Below are 19,953 nucleotides of genomic sequence, written 5' to 3'. Positions count from 1 at the left end.
TCAATTCTCAGATATCGGAGTATAAACAATAACTTCCCGAATTTTTCAAAAATCGTCGATTTTCTTAGCGGGAAGTTGAAACATATGTGTTTAGAATTCATGGCTTAGATATATTTATTGTTACATTTCAAAGAACCAATTACAGTTCATTTTTTTTCTACAAAATAAAATTGGTAGAGTGAAAGGCGAATACTCATCTATACTCAAAATTTCTTTACTCAAGCACAAAGACGACATATATACTCAGTGACGACTATATTTAATGACAACTGTACTCCACTAAATTTTTATAAACATCTCATCTATATTATGTTTACTCAAAGTCCTTTATATTCAAAGACATCTTTACTCAATATCCACAGATAAAAAAGATTGTCGATAATAAAGTAATTGAATAAAAAGTAATATAATAAAGAAAATTAAAAAATATTTAAATATTAAATGAAGAAAAATTAATTTTTAAAATAAAAATAAAATGTTTTTATCATTTTTACTTTGAAAACGATATAAAAAAAAATTTAACAAGAGCGTTTTTGTTAAGCTTTTGATTTAATTATAATTAATTAGTTATTTATAATTTCTCATGATGTATTGGTCTGAAATAAATGGAAAAAAAAAGTTATTAAAAGAAAAAACAATTTCATAAATAAAATGTTATTCATTAAATTAAAAAATTATTCAATATCAAGTAGGTAGTATTTAACATTAACTAGTGATATTTCATAAAAACATCAAAAATTAATTGAGCTGAAATATCAAACTTACCCTGTTTAAAAATATTGACCCGTATGAAAAAACCATATACTGTCGATAATATATAAAAAAATATATAGGAAATAACTGAACATATATGCCGGCAAAAATATTAATATTGATTAATGTATGATTAATCATATATAATAATTTATACGTTTAATATTATAATAATCCATATCATTTATAATATATGTAATTATATACATGTGATATTGTATCAAAAATTATATGTCCGTTTTATATATTAATTGATAACGTAAAATATATGTTTCACCTTAGAAATTAATTTGCAATTTCAATATTATTATCATCCATATAATTTATAATATATGTAATTGTATATATATGATATTACATCTCAAATTATATTCTCGTTTTATATATAAACTTATAATTTCAATATTATAATAATTTCGATATTATTATTCATAAATAATTTAAAAAATACACTCATACCAAAAATTAAAGGAACAAAAAATTTTTAGAAATTTTTTAGTGATTTTTGCAAGACCGTAACTTCACGAAAAATAATCGTATCGAGATTTAAAAAAAAACGTTTTATAGCTTGAAATCTCTAGTTTTATATTTGTGCGAATATATATAAACATATATCTATATAAATATATATTTACATACATTTATACAAGTATATGTGAACATATATTTATATAATTATATATTTACATGCATAAATATTATAGGTCAGTCATATATTTAAATCATATATCTTATCATATAACTTAAAGTATAGTATAGAATATTATAAGCAATATTTATAAGTTAGCATGTAAAAAAAATATATTACCGATATATATGTTGCAAATTATAAAATCATATAATATTTCGGCAAAATTTTGTATGTGGCTTCATATATGACTTATTATAATTCCATATAATTTATCATATATTTTAAATTATAGTGAAGCTCATATATTGCTTTTTCATACGGGGATTGAAAAGAATTAAAAGTGATGAAATTCAAATTCTTTTCAATAATTTCAATTGATTTCAATTTTTTTGCTTGTATATATACATATACAGTTTGCATGGAGTGACCGCTTCTCAATTCTTTTCAATCAATATTTTTAATCAGGGTATATAATCAACAACAAATAAAGCACTATAAACTCATTGATTGACACATATTTAAATTGAAATCATATAAATGCAACCAAGTGTGAAAAAATAATATTCAAATAAATGATTGTGACTATTAAATTATAAAATAATAGATTTATTTGTTGTCGCTGCTTAATTAAGGAAAATTATAAAAAAATATATATGTGACAATAAAAAAGGACTTGACTTACAACAAAAGATATAACAGTTGTTTAATTAATGATTTTGACAACATAATTGTACTATATATTTAATAACTTTTCTTAATTCTTGAGGTTTTATATAATATTTTTATTTTTTTTCAAGTTTTATTGAGGACATTTTTCATTGGATTAAATAGATTTACTCGCACATGTAACCTGGAACCATTTATGAGACTTATAAGTTTCAGGTTATCAATTGATTTGGTTTAGTATTTATTGTTGACTTTAACAATTTTTGTTTTTTATGTTTTAAAAATATGAGATGTAAAGGATTTATAAGAAAATACTTTGGAGATCAGTTTAAAACAATAGTTTTTAAAATAAGATTCAAGCCATACAGTAGGCAATTCTAACGGGGTGACGCACAGAAATGTATTTTTAGTCAATTTCAAATGGGGAAGACCTACAACTTTACCGTTACTTTGGAATAAAATCGCGAAATCACTATGGAAATTCGAGTTTCATGTGTTGTCGAGTTTAAAATAATGTTCATGCCACAAAGTAGGCGATTCTCACGGGGTGACTCACAGAAATGTATTTTTTAGTCAATTTCAAATGGGGGAGACCTACAACTTTACCATTACTTTGGAATAAAATCGCGAAATCACTATGGAAATTCGAGTTTCATGTGTTGTCGAGTTTAAGATAATATTCATGCCACAAAGTAGGCGATTCTCACGGGGTGACTCACAGAAATGTATTTTTTAGTCAATTTCAAATGGGGGAGACCTACAACTTTACCATTACTTTGGAATAAAATCGCGAAATCACTATGGAAATTCGAGTTTCATGTGTTGTCGAGTTTAAAATAATGTTCATGCCACAAAGTAGGCGATTCTCACGGGGTGACTCACAGAAATGTATTTTTTAGTCAATTTCAAATGGGGGAGACCTACAACTTTACCATTACTTTGGAATAAAATCGCGAAATCACTATGGAAATTCGAGTTTCATGTGTTGTCGAGTTTAAGATAATATTCATGCCACAAAGTAGGCGATTCTCACGGGGTGACTCACAGAAATGTATTTTTTAGTCAATTTCAAATGGGGGAGACCTACAACTTTACCGTTATTTTTGAAATCTTGGTACTTTGGAATAAAATCGCGAAATCACTATGGAAATTCGAGTTTCATGTGTTGTCGAGTTTAAGATAATATTCATGCCACAAAGTAGGTGATTCTTACGGGGTGACTCACAGAAACGTATTTTTTAGGCAATTTCAAATGGGGGAGACCTACAACTTTACCATTACTTTGGAATAAAATCGCGAAATCACTATGGAAATTCGAGTTTCATGTGTTGTCGAGTTTAAAATAATGTTCATGCCACAAAGTAGGTGATTCTTACGGGGTGACTCACAGAAACGTATTTTTTAGGCAATTTCAAATGGGGGAGACCTACAACTTTACCATTACTTTGGAATAAAATCTCGAAATCACTATGGAAATTCGAGTTTCATGTGTTGTCGAGTTTAAAATAATGTTCATGCCACAAAGTAGGTGATTCTTACGGGGTGACTCACAGAAACGTATTTTTTAGGCAATTTCAAATGGGGGAGACCTACAACTTTACCATTACTTTGGAATAAAATCGCGAAATCACTATGGAAATTCGAGTTTCATGTGTTGTCGAGTTTAAGATAATATTCATGCCACAAAGTAGGTGATTCTTACGGGGTGACTCACAGAAACGTATTTTTTAGGCAATTTCAAATGGGGGAGACCTACAACTTTACCATTACTTTGGAATAAAATCTCGAAATCACTATGGAAATTCGAGTTTCATGTGTTGTCGAGTTTAAAATAATGTTCATGCCACAAAGTAGGCGATTCTCACGGGGTGACTCACAGAAATGTATTTTTTAGTCAATTTCAAATGGGGGAGACCTACAACTTTACCATTACTTTGGAATAAAATCTCGAAATCACTATGGAAATTCGAGTTTCATGTGTTGTCGAGTTTAAAATAATGTTCATGCCACAAAGTAGGCGATTCTCACGGGGTGACTCACAGAAATGTATTTTTTAGTCAATTTCAAATGGGGGAGACCTACAACTTTACCATTACTTTGGAATAAAATCTCGAAATCACTATGGAAATTCGAGTTTCATGTGTTGTCGAGTTTAAAATAATGTTCATGCCACAAAGTAGGCGATTCTCACGGGGTGACTCACAGAAATGTATTTTTTAGTCAATTTCAAATGGGGGAGACCTACAACTTTACCGTTATTTTTGAAATCTTGGTACTTTGGAATAAAATCGCGAAATCACTATGGAAATTCGAGTTTCATGTGTTGTCGAGTTTAAAATAATGTTCATGCCACAAAGTAGGCGATTCTCACGGGGTGACTCACAGAAATGTATTTTTTAGTCAATTTCAAATGGGGGAGACCTACAACTTTACCATTACTTTGGAATAAAATCTCGAAATCACTATGGAAATTCGAGTTTCATGTGTTGTCGAGTTTAAAATAATGTTCATGCCACAAAGTAGGCGATTCTCACGGGGTGACTCACAGAAATGTATTTTTTAGTCAATTTCAAATGGGGGAGACCTACAACTTTACCGTTATTTTTGAAATCTTGGTACTTTGGAATAAAATCGCGAAATCACTATGGAAATTCGAGTTTCATGTGTTGTCGAGTTTAAGATAATATTCATGCCACAAAGTAGGTGATTCTTACGGGGTGACTCACAGAAACGTATTTTTTAGGCAATTTCAAATGGGGGAGACCTACAACTTTACCGTTATTTTTGAAATCTTGGTACTTTGGAATAAAATCGCGAAATCACTATGGAAATTCGAGTTTCATGTGTTGTCGAGTTTAAGATAATATTCATGCCACAAAGTAGGTGATTCTTACGGGGTGACTCACAGAAACGTATTTTTTAGGCAATTTCAAATGGGGGAGACCTACAACTTTACCATTACTTTGGAATAAAATCTCGAAATCACTATGGAAATTCGAGTTTCATGTGTTGTCGAGTTTAAAATAATGTTCATGCCACAAAGTAGGCGATTCTCACGGGGTGACTCACAGAAACGTATTTTTTAGGCAATTTCAAATGGGGGAGACCTACAACTTTACCATTACTTTGGAATAAAATCTCGAAATCACTATGGAAATTCGAGTTTCATGTGTTGTCGAGTTTAAAATAATGTTCATGCCACAAAGTAGGCGATTCTCACGGGGTGACTCACAGAAATGTATTTTTTAGTCAATTTCAAATGGGGGAGACCTACAACTTTACCGTTATTTTTGAAATCTTGGTACTTTGGAATAAAATCGCGAAATCACTATGGAAATTCGAGTTTCATGTGTTGTCGAGTTTAAAATAATGTTCATGCCACAAAGTAGGCGATTCTCACGGGGTGACTCACAGAAATGTATTTTTTAGTCAATTTCAAATGGGGGAGACCTACAACTTTACCATTACTTTGGAATAAAATCTCGAAATCACTATGGAAATTCGAGTTTCATGTGTTGTCGAGTTTAAAATAATGTTCATGCCACAAAGTAGGCGATTCTCACGGGGTGACTCACAGAAATGTATTTTTTAGTCAATTTCAAATGGGGGAGACCTACAACTTTACCGTTATTTTTGAAATCTTGGTACTTTGGAATAAAATCGCGAAATCACTATGGAAATTCGAGTTTCATGTGTTGTCGAGTTTAAGATAATATTCATGCCACAAAGTAGGTGATTCTTACGGGGTGACTCACAGAAACGTATTTTTTAGGCAATTTCAAATGGGGGAGACCTACAACTTTACCATTACTTTGGAATAAAATCTCGAAATCACTATGGAAATTCGAGTTTCATGTGTTGTCGAGTTTAAAATAATGTTCATGCCACAAAGTAGGCGATTCTCACGGGGTGACTCACAGAAACGTATTTTTTAGGCAATTTCAAATGGGGGAGACCTACAACTTTACCATTACTTTGGAATAAAATCTCGAAATCACTATGGAAATTCGAGTTTCATGTGTTGTCGAGTTTAAAATAATGTTCATGCCACAAAGTAGGCGATTCTCACGGGGTGACTCACAGAAATGTATTTTTTAGTCAATTTCAAATGGGGGAGACCTACAACTTTACCATTACTTTGGAATAAAATCTCGAAATCACTATGGAAATTCGAGTTTCATGTGTTGTCGAGTTTAAAATAATGTTCATGCCACAAAGTAGGCGATTCTCACGGGGTGACTCACAGAAACGTATTTTTTAGGCAATTTCAAATGGGGGAGACCTACAACTTTACCATTACTTTGGAATAAAATCTCGAAATCACTATGGAAATTCGAGTTTCATGTGTTGTCGAGTTTAAAATAATGTTCATGCCACAAAGTAGGCGATTCTCACGGGGTGACTCACAGAAATGTATTTTTTAGTCAATTTCAAATGGGGGAGACCTACAACTTTACCATTACTTTGGAATAAAATCTCGAAATCACTATGGAAATTCGAGTTTCATGTGTTGTCGAGTTTAAAATAATGTTCATGCCACAAAGTAGGCGATTCTCACGGGGTGACTCACAGAAATGTATTTTTTAGTCAATTTCAAATGGGGGAGACCTACAACTTTACCGTTATTTTTGAAATCTTGGTACTTTGGAATAAAATCGCGAAATCACTATGGAAATTCGAGTTTCATGTGTTGTCGAGTTTAAGATAATATTCATGCCACAAAGTAGGTGATTCTTACGGGGTGACTCACAGAAACGTATTTTTTAGGCAATTTCAAATGGGGGAGACCTACAACTTTACCGTTATTTTTGAAATCTTGGTACTTTGGAATAAAATCGCGAAATCACTATGGAAATTCGAGTTTCATGTGTTGTCGAGTTTAAGATAATATTCATGCCACAAAGTAGGTGATTCTTACGGGGTGACTCACAGAAACGTATTTTTTAGGCAATTTCAAATGGGGGAGACCTACAACTTTACCATTACTTTGGAATAAAATCTCGAAATCACTATGGAAATTCGAGTTTCATGTGTTGTCGAGTTTAAAATAATGTTCATGCCACAAAGTAGGCGATTCTCACGGGGTGACTCACAGAAACGTATTTTTTAGGCAATTTCAAATGGGGGAGACCTACAACTTTACCATTACTTTGGAATAAAATCTCGAAATCACTATGGAAATTCGAGTTTCATGTGTTGTCGAGTTTAAAATAATGTTCATGCCACAAAGTAGGCGATTCTCACGGGGTGACTCACAGAAATGTATTTTTTAGTCAATTTCAAATGGGGGAGACCTACAACTTTACCGTTATTTTTGAAATCTTGGTACTTTGGAATAAAATCGCGAAATCACTATGGAAATTCGAGTTTCATGTGTTGTCGAGTTTAAAATAATGTTCATGCCACAAAGTAGGCGATTCTCACGGGGTGACTCACAAAAATGTATTTTTTAGTCAATTTCAAATGGGGGAGACCTACAACTTTACCATTACTTTGGAATAAAATCTCGAAATCACTATGGAAATTCGAGTTTCATGTGTTGTCGAGTTTAAAATAATGTTCATGCCACAAAGTAGGCGATTCTCACGGGGTGACTCACAGAAATGTATTTTTTAGTCAATTTCAAATGGGGGAGACCTACAACTTTACCGTTATTTTTGAAATCTTGGTACTTTGGAATAAAATCGCGAAATCACTATGGAAATTCGAGTTTCATGTGTTGTCGAGTTTAAGATAATATTCATGCCACAAAGTAGGTGATTCTTACGGGGTGACTCACAGAAACGTATTTTTTAGGCAATTTCAAATGGGGGAGACCTACAACTTTACCATTACTTTGGAATAAAATCTCGAAATCACTATGGAAATTCGAGTTTCATGTGTTGTCGAGTTTAAAATAATGTTCATGCCACAAAGTAGGCGATTCTCACGGGGTGACTCACAGAAACGTATTTTTTAGGCAATTTCAAATGGGGGAGACCTACAACTTTACCATTACTTTGGAATAAAATCTCGAAATCACTATGGAAATTCGAGTTTCATGTGTTGTCGAGTTTAAAATAATGTTCATGCCACAAAGTAGGCGATTCTCACGGGGTGACTCACAGAAATGTATTTTTTAGTCAATTTCAAATGGGGGAGACCTACAACTTTACCATTACTTTGGAATAAAATCTCGAAATCACTATGGAAATTCGAGTTTCATGTGTTGTCGAGTTTAAAATAATGTTCATGCCACAAAGTAGGCGATTCTCACGGGGTGACTCACAGAAACGTATTTTTTAGGCAATTTCAAATGGGGGAGACCTACAACTTTACCATTACTTTGGAATAAAATCTCGAAATCACTATGGAAATTCGAGTTTCATGTGTTGTCGAGTTTAAAATAATGTTCATGCCACAAAGTAGGCGATTCTCACGGGGTGACTCACAGAAATGTATTTTTTAGTCAATTTCAAATGGGGGAGACCTACAACTTTACCATTACTTTGGAATAAAATCTCGAAATCACTATGGAAATTCGAGTTTCATGTGTTGTCGAGTTTAAAATAATGTTCATGCCACAAAGTAGGCGATTCTCACGGGGTGACTCACAGAAATGTATTTTTTAGTCAATTTCAAATGGGGGAGACCTACAACTTTACCATTACTTTGGAATAAAATCTCGAAATCACTATGGAAATTCGAGTTTCATGTGTTGTCGAGTTTAAAATAATGTTCATGCCACAAAGTAGGCGATTCTCACGGGGTGACTCACAGAAATGTATTTTTTAGTCAATTTCAAATGGGGGAGACCTACAACTTTACCGTTATTTTTGAAATCTTGGTACTTTGGAATAAAATCGCGAAATCACTATGGAAATTCGAGTTTCATGTGTTGTCGAGTTTAAAATAATGTTCATGCCACAAAGTAGGCGATTCTCACGGGGTGACTCACAGAAATGTATTTTTTAGTCAATTTCAAATGGGGGAGACCTACAACTTTACCATTACTTTGGAATAAAATCTCGAAATCACTATGGAAATTCGAGTTTTATGTGTTGTCGAGTTTAAAATAATGTTCATGCCACAAAGTAGGCGATTCTCACGGGGTGACTCACAGAAATGTATTTTTTAGTCAATTTCAAATGGGGGAGACCTACAACTTTACCGTTATTTTTGAAATCTTGGTACTTTGGAATAAAATCGCGAAATCACTATGGAAATTCGAGTTTCATGTGTTGTCGAGTTTAAGATAATATTCATGCCACAAAGTAGGTGATTCTTACGGGGTGACTCACAGAAACGTATTTTTTAGGCAATTTCAAATGGGGGAGACCTACAACTTTACCATTACTTTGGAATAAAATCTCGAAATCACTATGGAAATTCGAGTTTCATGTGTTGTCGAGTTTAAAATAATGTTCATGCCACAAAGTAGGCGATTCTCACGGGGTGACTCACAGAAATGTATTTTTTAGTCAATTTCAAATGGGGGAGACCTACAACTTTACCGTTATTTTTGAAATCTTGGTACTTTGGAATAAAATCGCGAAATCACTATGGAAATTCGAGTTTCATGTGTTGTCGAGTTTAAAATAATGTTCATGCCACAAAGTAGGCGATTCTCACGGGGTGACTCACAGAAATGTATTTTTTAGTCAATTTCAAATGGGGGAGACCTACAACTTTACCATTACTTTGGAATAAAATCTCGAAATCACTATGGAAATTCGAGTTTCATGTGTTGTCGAGTTTAAAATAATGTTCATGCCACAAAGTAGGCGATTCTCACGGGGTGACTCACAGAAATGTATTTTTTAGTCAATTTCAAATGGGGGAGACCTACAACTTTACCGTTATTTTTGAAATCTTGGTACTTTGGAATAAAATCGCGAAATCACTATGGAAATTCGAGTTTCATGTGTTGTCGAGTTTAAGATAATATTCATGCCACAAAGTAGGTGATTCTTACGGGGTGACTCACAGAAACGTATTTTTTAGGCAATTTCAAATGGGGGAGACCTACAACTTTACCATTACTTTGGAATAAAATCTCGAAATCACTATGGAAATTCGAGTTTCATGTGTTGTCGAGTTTAAAATAATGTTCATGCCACAAAGTAGGCGATTCTCACGGGGTGACTCACAGAAACGTATTTTTTAGGCAATTTCAAATGGGGGAGACCTACAACTTTACCATTACTTTGGAATAAAATCTCGAAATCACTATGGAAATTCGAGTTTCATGTGTTGTCGAGTTTAAAATAATGTTCATGCCACAAAGTAGGCGATTCTCACGGGGTGACTCACAGAAATGTATTTTTTAGTCAATTTCAAATGGGGGAGACCTACAACTTTACCATTACTTTGGAATAAAATCTCGAAATCACTATGGAAATTCGAGTTTCATGTGTTGTCGAGTTTAAAATAATGTTCATGCCACAAAGTAGGCGATTCTCACGGGGTGACTCACAGAAACGTATTTTTTAGGCAATTTCAAATGGGGGAGACCTACAACTTTACCATTACTTTGGAATAAAATCTCGAAATCACTATGGAAATTCGAGTTTCATGTGTTGTCGAGTTTAAAATAATGTTCATGCCACAAAGTAGGCGATTCTCACGGGGTGACTCACAGAAATGTATTTTTTAGTCAATTTCAAATGGGGGAGACCTACAACTTTACCATTACTTTGGAATAAAATCTCGAAATCACTATGGAAATTCGAGTTTCATGTGTTGTCGAGTTTAAAATAATGTTCATGCCACAAAGTAGGCGATTCTCACGGGGTGACTCACAGAAATGTATTTTTTAGTCAATTTCAAATGGGGGAGACCTACAACTTTACCATTACTTTGGAATAAAATCTCGAAATCACTATGGAAATTCGAGTTTCATGTGTTGTCGAGTTTAAAATAATGTTCATGCCACAAAGTAGGCGATTCTCACGGGGTGACTCACAGAAATGTATTTTTTAGTCAATTTCAAATGGGGGAGACCTACAACTTTACCGTTATTTTTGAAATCTTGGTACTTTGGAATAAAATCGCGAAATCACTATGGAAATTCGAGTTTCATGTGTTGTCGAGTTTAAAATAATGTTCATGCCACAAAGTAGGCGATTCTCACGGGGTGACTCACAGAAATGTATTTTTTAGTCAATTTCAAATGGGGGAGACCTACAACTTTACCATTACTTTGGAATAAAATCTCGAAATCACTATGGAAATTCGAGTTTTATGTGTTGTCGAGTTTAAAATAATGTTCATGCCACAAAGTAGGCGATTCTCACGGGGTGACTCACAGAAATGTATTTTTTAGTCAATTTCAAATGAGGGAGACCTACAACTTTACCGTTATTTTTGAAATCTTGGTACTTTGGAATAAAATCGCGAAATCACTATGGAAATTCGAGTTTCATGTGTTGTCGAGTTTAAGATAATATTCATGCCACAAAGTAGGTGATTCTTACGGGGTGACTCACAGAAACGTATTTTTTAGGCAATTTCAAATGGGGGAGACCTACAACTTTACCATTACTTTGGAATAAAATCTCGAAATCACTATGGAAATTCGAGTTTCATGTGTTGTCGAGTTTAAAATAATGTTCATGCCACAAAGTAGGCGATTCTCACGGGGTGACTCACAGAAACGTATTTTTTAGGCAATTTCAAATGGGGGAGACCTACAACTTTACCATTACTTTGGAATAAAATCTCGAAATCACTATGGAAATTCGAGTTTCATGTGTTGTCGAGTTTAAAATAATGTTCATGCCACAAAGTAGGCGATTCTCACGGGGTGACTCACAGAAATGTATTTTTTAGTCAATTTCAAATGGGGGAGACCTACAACTTTACCATTACTTTGGAATAAAATCTCGAAATCACTATGGAAATTCGAGTTTCATGTGTTGTCGAGTTTAAAATAATGTTCATGCCACAAAGTAGGCGATTCTCACGGGGTGACTCACAGAAACGTATTTTTTAGGCAATTTCAAATGGGGGAGACCTACAACTTTACCATTACTTTGGAATAAAATCTCGAAATCACTATGGAAATTCGAGTTTCATGTGTTGTCGAGTTTAAAATAATGTTCATGCCACAAAGTAGGCGATTCTCACGGGGTGACTCACAGAAATGTATTTTTTAGTCAATTTCAAATGGGGGAGACCTACAACTTTACCATTACTTTGGAATAAAATCTCGAAATCACTATGGAAATTCGAGTTTCATGTGTTGTCGAGTTTAAAATAATGTTCATGCCACAAAGTAGGCGATTCTCACGGGGTGACTCACAGAAATGTATTTTTTAGTCAATTTCAAATGGGGGAGACCTACAACTTTACCATTACTTTGGAATAAAATCTCGAAATCACTATGGAAATTCGAGTTTCATGTGTTGTCGAGTTTAAAATAATGTTCATGCCACAAAGTAGGCGATTCTCACGGGGTGACTCACAGAAATGTATTTTTTAGTCAATTTCAAATGGGGGAGACCTACAACTTTACCGTTATTTTTGAAATCTTGGTACTTTGGAATAAAATCGCGAAATCACTATGGAAATTCGAGTTTCATGTGTTGTCGAGTTTAAAATAATGTTCATGCCACAAAGTAGGCGATTCTCACGGGGTGACTCACAGAAATGTATTTTTTAGTCAATTTCAAATGGGGGAGACCTACAACTTTACCATTACTTTGGAATAAAATCTCGAAATCACTATGGAAATTCGAGTTTTATGTGTTGTCGAGTTTAAAATAATGTTCATGCCACAAAGTAGGCGATTCTCACGGGGTGACTCACAGAAATGTATTTTTTAGTCAATTTCAAATGAGGGAGACCTACAACTTTACCGTTATTTTTGAAATCTTGGTACTTTGGAATAAAATCGCGAAATCACTATGGAAATTCGAGTTTCATGTGTTGTCGAGTTTAAGATAATATTCATGCCACAAAGTAGGTGATTCTTACGGGGTGACTCACAGAAACGTATTTTTTAGGCAATTTCAAATGGGGGAGACCTACAACTTTACCATTACTTTGGAATAAAATCTCGAAATCACTATGGAAATTCGAGTTTCATGTGTTGTCGAGTTTAAAATAATGTTCATGCCACAAAGTAGGCGATTCTCACGGGGTGACTCACAGAAATGTATTTTTTAGTCAATTTCAAATGGGGGAGACCTACAACTTTACCATTACTTTGGAATAAAATCTCGAAATCACTATGGAAATTCGAGTTTCATGTGTTGTCGAGTTTAAAATAATGTTCATGCCACAAAGTAGGCGATTCTCACGGGGTGACTCACAGAAATGTATTTTTTAGTCAATTTCAAATGGGGGAGACCTACAACTTTACCGTTATTTTTGAAATCTTGGTACTTTGGAATAAAATCGCGAAATCACTATGGAAATTCGAGTTTCATGTGTTGTCGAGTTTAAGATAATGTTCATGCCACAAAGTAGGCGATTCTCACGGGGTGACTCACAGAAATGTATTTTTTAGTCAATTTCAAATGGGGGAGACCTACAACTTTACCATTACTTTGGAATAAAATCTCGAAATCACTATGGAAATTCGAGTTTCATGTGTTGTCGAGTTTAAAATAATGTTCATGCCACAAAGTAGGCGATTCTCACGGGGTGACTCACAGAAATGTATTTTTTAGTCAATTTCAAATGGGGGAGACCTACAACTTTACCATTACTTTGGAATAAAATCTCGAAATCACTATGGAAATTCGAGTTTCATGTGTTGTCGAGTTTAAAATAATGTTCATGCCACAAAGTAGGCGATTCTCACGGGGTGACTCACAGAAATGTATTTTTTAGTCAATTTCAAATGGGGGAGACCTACAACTTTACCGTTATTTTTGAAATCTTGGTACTTTGGAATAAAATCGCGAAATCACTATGGAAATTCGAGTTTCATGTGTTGTCGAGTTTAAAATAATGTTCATGCCACAAAGTAGGCGATTCTCACGGGGTGACTCACAGAAATGTATTTTTTAGTCAATTTCAAATGGGGGAGACCTACAACTTTACCATTACTTTGGAATAAAATCTCGAAATCACTATGGAAATTCGAGTTTCATGTGTTGTCGAGTTTAAAATAATGTTCATGCCACAAAGTAGGCGATTCTCACGGGGTGACTCACAGAAATGTATTTTTTAGTCAATTTCAAATGGGGGAGACCTACAACTTTACCGTTATTTTTGAAATCTTGGTACTTTGGAATAAAATCGCGAAATCACTATGGAAATTCGAGTTTCATGTGTTGTCGAGTTTAAGATAATATTCATGCCACAAAGTAGGTGATTCTTACGGGGTGACTCACAGAAACGTATTTTTTAGGCAATTTCAAATGGGGGAGACCTACAACTTTACCATTACTTTGGAATAAAATCTCGAAATCACTATGGAAATTCGAGTTTCATGTGTTGTCGAGTTTAAGATAATATTCATGCCACAAAGTAGGTGATTCTTACGGGGTGACTCACAGAAACGTATTTTTTAGGCAATTTCAAATGGGGGAGACCTACAACTTTACCATTACATTGGAATAAAATCGCGAAATCACTATGGAAATTCGAGTTTCATGTGTTGTCGAGTTTAAAATAATGTTCATGCCACAAAGTAGGCGATTCTCACGGGGTGACTCACAGAAATGTATTTTTTAGTCAATTTCAAATGGGGGAGACCTACAACTTTACCATTACTTTGGAATAAAATCGCGAAATCACTATGGAAATTCGAGTTTCATGTGTTGTCGAGTTTAAAATAAAGTTCATGCCACAAAGTAGGCGATTCTCACGGGGTGACTCACAGAAATGTATTTTTTAGTCAATTTCAAATGGGGGAGACCTACAACTTTACCATTACATTGGAATAAAATCGCGAAATCACTATGGAAATTCGAGTTTCATGTGTTGTCGAGTTTAAAATAATGTTCATGCCACAAAGTAGGCGATTCTCACGGGGTGACTCACAGAAATGTATTTTTTAGTCAATTTCAAATGGGGGAGACCTACAACTTTACCATTACATTGGAATAAAATCGCGAAATCACTATGGAAATTCGAGTTTCATGTGTTGTCGAGTTTAAAATAATGTTCATGCCACAAAGTAGGCGATTCTCACGGGGTGACTCACAGAAATGTATTTTTTAGTCAATTTCAAATGGGGGAGACCTACAACTTTACCATTACTTTGGAATAAAATCGCGAAATCACTATGGAAATTCGAGTTTCATGTGTTGTCGAGTTTAAAATAATGTTCATGCCACAAAGTAGGCGATTCTCACGGGGTGACTCACAGAAATGTATTTTTTAGTCAATTTCAAATGGGGGAGACCTACAACTTTACCATTACATTGGAATAAAATCGCGAAATCACTATGGAAATTCGAGTTTCAAGTGTTGTCGAGTTTAAAATAAAGTTCATGCCACAAAGTAGGCGATTCTCACGGGGTGACTCTCAGAAATGAATTTTTCAGTCAATTTCAAATGGGGGAGACCTACAACTTTACTATTATTTTTCAAATCTTGGTACTTTCGAATAAAATCGCGAAATCACTATGGAAATTCGAGTTTCATGTGTTGTCGAGTTTAAAATAAAGTTCATGCCACAAAGTAGGCGATTCTCACGGGGTGACTCACAGAAATGTATTTTTTAGTCAATTTCAAATGGGGGAGACCTACAACTTTACCATTACTTTGGAATAAAATCGCGAAATCACTATGGAAATTCGAGTTTCATGTGTTGTCGAGTTTAAAATAAAGTTCATGCCACAAAGTAGGCGATTCTCACGGGGTGACTCACAGAAATGTATTTTTTAGTCAATTTCAAATGGAGGAGACCTACAACTTTACCATTACTTTGGAATAAAATCGCGAAATCACTATGGAAATTCGAGTTTCATGTGTTGTCGAGTTTAAAATAAAGTTCATGCCATAAAGTAGGCGATTCTTACGGGGTGACTCACAGAAATGTATTTTTTAGTCAATTTCAAATGGGGGAGACCTACAACTTTACCATTACTTTGGAATAAAATCGCGAAATCACTATGGAAATTCGAGTTTCATGTGTTGTCGAGTTTAAAATAATGTTCATGCCACAAAGTAGGCGATTCTCACGGGGTGACTCACAGAAATGTATTTTTTAGTCAATTTCAAATGGGGGAGACCTACAACTTTACCATTACTTTGGAATAAAATCGCGAAATCACTATGGAAATTCGAGTTTCATGTGTTGTCGAGTTTAAAATAATGTTCATGCCACAAAGTAGGCGATTCTCACGGGGTGACTCACAGAAATGTATTTTTTAGTCAATTTCAAATGGGGGAGACCTACAACTTTACCATTACGTTGGAATGAAATCTCGAAATCACTATGGAAATTCGAGTTTCATGTGTTGTCGAGTTTAAAATAATGTTCATGCCACAAAGTAGGCGATTCTCACGGGGTGACTCACAGAAATGTATTTTTTAGTCAATTTCAAATGGGGGAGACCTACAACTTTACCATTACTTTGGAATAAAATCGCGAAATCACTATGGAAATTCGAGTTTCATGTGTTGTCGAGTTTAAAATAAAGTTCATGCCACAACGTAGGTGATTCTTACGGGGTGACTCACAGAAACGTATTTTTTAGGCAATTTCAAATGGGGGAGACCTACAACTTTACCATTACTTTGGAATAAAATCTCGAAATCACTATGGAAATTCGAGTTTCATGTGTTGTCGAGTTTAAGATAATATTCATGCCACAAAGTAGGTGATTCTTACGGGGTGACTCACAGAAACGTATTTTTTAGGCAATTTCAAATGGGGGAGACCTACAACTTTACCATTACTTTGGAACAAAATCTCGAAATCACTATGGAAATTCGAGTTTCATGTGTTGTCGAGTTTAAAATAATGTTCATGCCACAAAGTAGGCGATTCTCACGGGGTGACTCACAGAAATGTATTTTTCAGTCAATTTCAAATGGGGGAGACCTACAACTTTACCATTACTTTGGAATAAAATCTCGAAATCACTATGGAAATTCGAGTTTCATGTGTTGTCGAGTTTAAAATAATGTTCATGCCACAAAGTAGGCGATTCTTACGGGGTGACTCACAGAAATGTATTTTTCAGTCAATTTCAAATGGGGGAGACCTACAACTTTACCATTACTTTGGAATAAAATCTCGAAATCACTATGGAAATTCGAGTTTCATGTGTTGTCGAGTTTAAAATAAAGTTCATGCCACAACGTAGGTGATTCTTACGGGGTGACTCACAGAAACGTATTTTTTAGGCAATTTCAAATGGGGGAGACCTACAACTTTACCATTACTTTGGAATAAAATCTCGAAATCACTATGGAAATTCGAGTTTCATGTGTTGTCGAGTTTAAGATAATATTCATGCCACAAAGTAGGTGATTCTTACGGGGTGACTCACAGAAACGTATTTTTTAGGCAATTTCAAATGGGGGAGACCTACAACTTTACCATTACTTTGGAACAAAATCTCGAAATCACTATGGAAATTCGAGTTTCATGTGTTGTCGAGTTTAAAATAATGTTCATGCCACAAAGTAGGCGATTCTCACGGGGTGACTCACAGAAATGTATTTTTCAGTCAATTTCAAATGGGGGAGACCTACAACTTTACCATTACTTTGGAATAAAATCTCGAAATCACTATGGAAATTCGAGTTTCATGTGTTGTCGAGTTTAAAATAATGTTCATGCCACAAAGTAGGCGATTCTTACGGGGTGACTCACAGAAATGTATTTTTCAGTCAATTTCAAATGGGGGAGACCTACAACTTTACCATTACTTTGGAATAAAATCTCGAAATCACTATGGAAATTCGAGTTTCATGTGTTGTCGAGTTTAAAATAATGTTCATGCCACAAAGTAGGCGATTCTCACGGGGTGACTCTCAGAAATGTTTTTTTTAGTCAATTTCAAATGGGGGAGACCTACAACTTTACCATTACTTTGGAATAAAATCGCGAAGTCACTATGGAAATTCGAGTTTCATGTGTTGTCGAGTTTAAAATAAAGTTCATGCCACAAAGTAGGTGATTCTTACGGGGTGACTCACAGAAACGTATTTTTTAGTCAATTTCAAATGGGGGAGACCTACAACTTTACCATTACTTTGGAATAAAATCTCGAAGTCACTATGGAAATTCGAGTTTCATGTGTTGTCGAGTTTAAAATAAAGTTCATGCCACAAAGTAGGTGATTCTTACGGGGTGACTCACAGAAACGTATTTTTTAGTCAATTTCAAATGGGGGAGACCTACAACTTTACCATTACTTTGGAATAAAATCGCGAAGTCACTATGGAAATTCGAGTTTCATGTGTTGTCGAGTTTAAAATAAAGTTCATGCCACAAAGTAGGTGATTCTTACGGGGTGACTCACAGAAACGTATTTTTTAGTCAATTTCAAATGGGGGAGACCTACAACTTTACCATTACTTTGGAATAAAATCTCGAAGTCACTATGGAAATTCGAGTTTCATGTGTTGTCGAGTTTAAAATAAAGTTCATGCCACAAAGTAGGTGATTCTTACGGGGTGACTCACAGAAACGTATTTTTTAGTCAATTTCAAATGGGGGAGACCTACAACTTTACCATTACTTTGGAATAAAATCTCGAAGTCACTATGGAAATTCGAGTTTCATGTGTTGTCGAGTTTAAAATAAAGTTCATGCCACAAAGTAGGTGATTCTTACGGGGTGACTCACAGAAACGTATTTTTTAGTCAATTTCAAATGGGGGAGACCTACAACTTTACCATTACTTTGGAATAAAATCTCGAAGTCACTATGGAAATTCGAGTTTCATGTGTTGTCGAGTTTAAAATAAAGTTCATGCCACAAAGTAGGTGATTCTTACGGGGTGACTCACAGAAACGTATTTTTTAGTCAATTTCAAATGGGGGAGACCTACAACTTTACCATTACTTTGGAATAAAATCGCGAAGTCACTATGGAAATTCGAGTTTCATGTGTTGTCGAGTTTAAAATAAAGTTCATGCCACAAAGTAGGCGATTCTCACGGGGTGACTCACAGAAACGTATTTTTTAGTCAATTTCAAATGGGGGAGACCTACAACTTTACCATTACTTTGGAATAAAATCGCGAAGTCACTATGGAAATTCGAGTTTCATGTGTTGTCGAGTTTAAAATAAAGTTCATGCCACAAAGTAGGCGATTCTCACGGGGTGACTCACAGAAACGTATTTTTTAGTCAATTTCAAACGGGGGAGACCTACAACTTTACCATTACTTTGGAATAAAATCGCGAAGTCACTATGGAAATTCGAGTTTCATGTGTTGTCGAGTTTAAAATAAAGTTCATGCCACAAAGTAGGCGATTCTCACGGGGTGACTCTCAGAAATGTATTTTTTAGTCAATTTCAAATGGGGGAGACCTACAACTTTACCATTACTTTGGAATAAAATCGCGAAATCACTATGGAAATTCGAGTTTCATGTGTTGTCGAGTTTAAAAGAAAGTTCATGCCATAAAGTAGGCGATTCTTACGGGGTGACTCACAGAAATGTATTTTTTAGTCAATTTCAAATGGGGGAGACCTACAACTTTACCATTACTTTGGAATAAAATTGCGAAATCACTATGGAAATTCGAGTTTCATGTGTTGTCGAGTTTAAAATAAAGTTCATGCCACAAAGTAGGTGATTCTTACGGGGTGACTCACAGAAACGTATTTTTTAGTCAATTTCAAATGGGGGAGACCTACAACTTTACCATTACTTTGGAATAAAATCGCGAAGTCACTATGGAAATTCGAGTTTCATGTGTTGTCGAGTTTAAAATAAAGTTCATGCCACAAAGTAGGCGATTCTCACGGGGTGACTCACAGAAACGTATTTTTTAGTCAA

This window comes from Microplitis mediator, chromosome 8, assembly GCF_029852145.1.
Source record: "Microplitis mediator isolate UGA2020A chromosome 8, iyMicMedi2.1, whole genome shotgun sequence".
NCBI lineage: Eukaryota > Metazoa > Arthropoda > Insecta > Hymenoptera > Braconidae > Microplitis > Microplitis mediator.
This window is presented reverse-complemented; position numbering follows the sequence as displayed.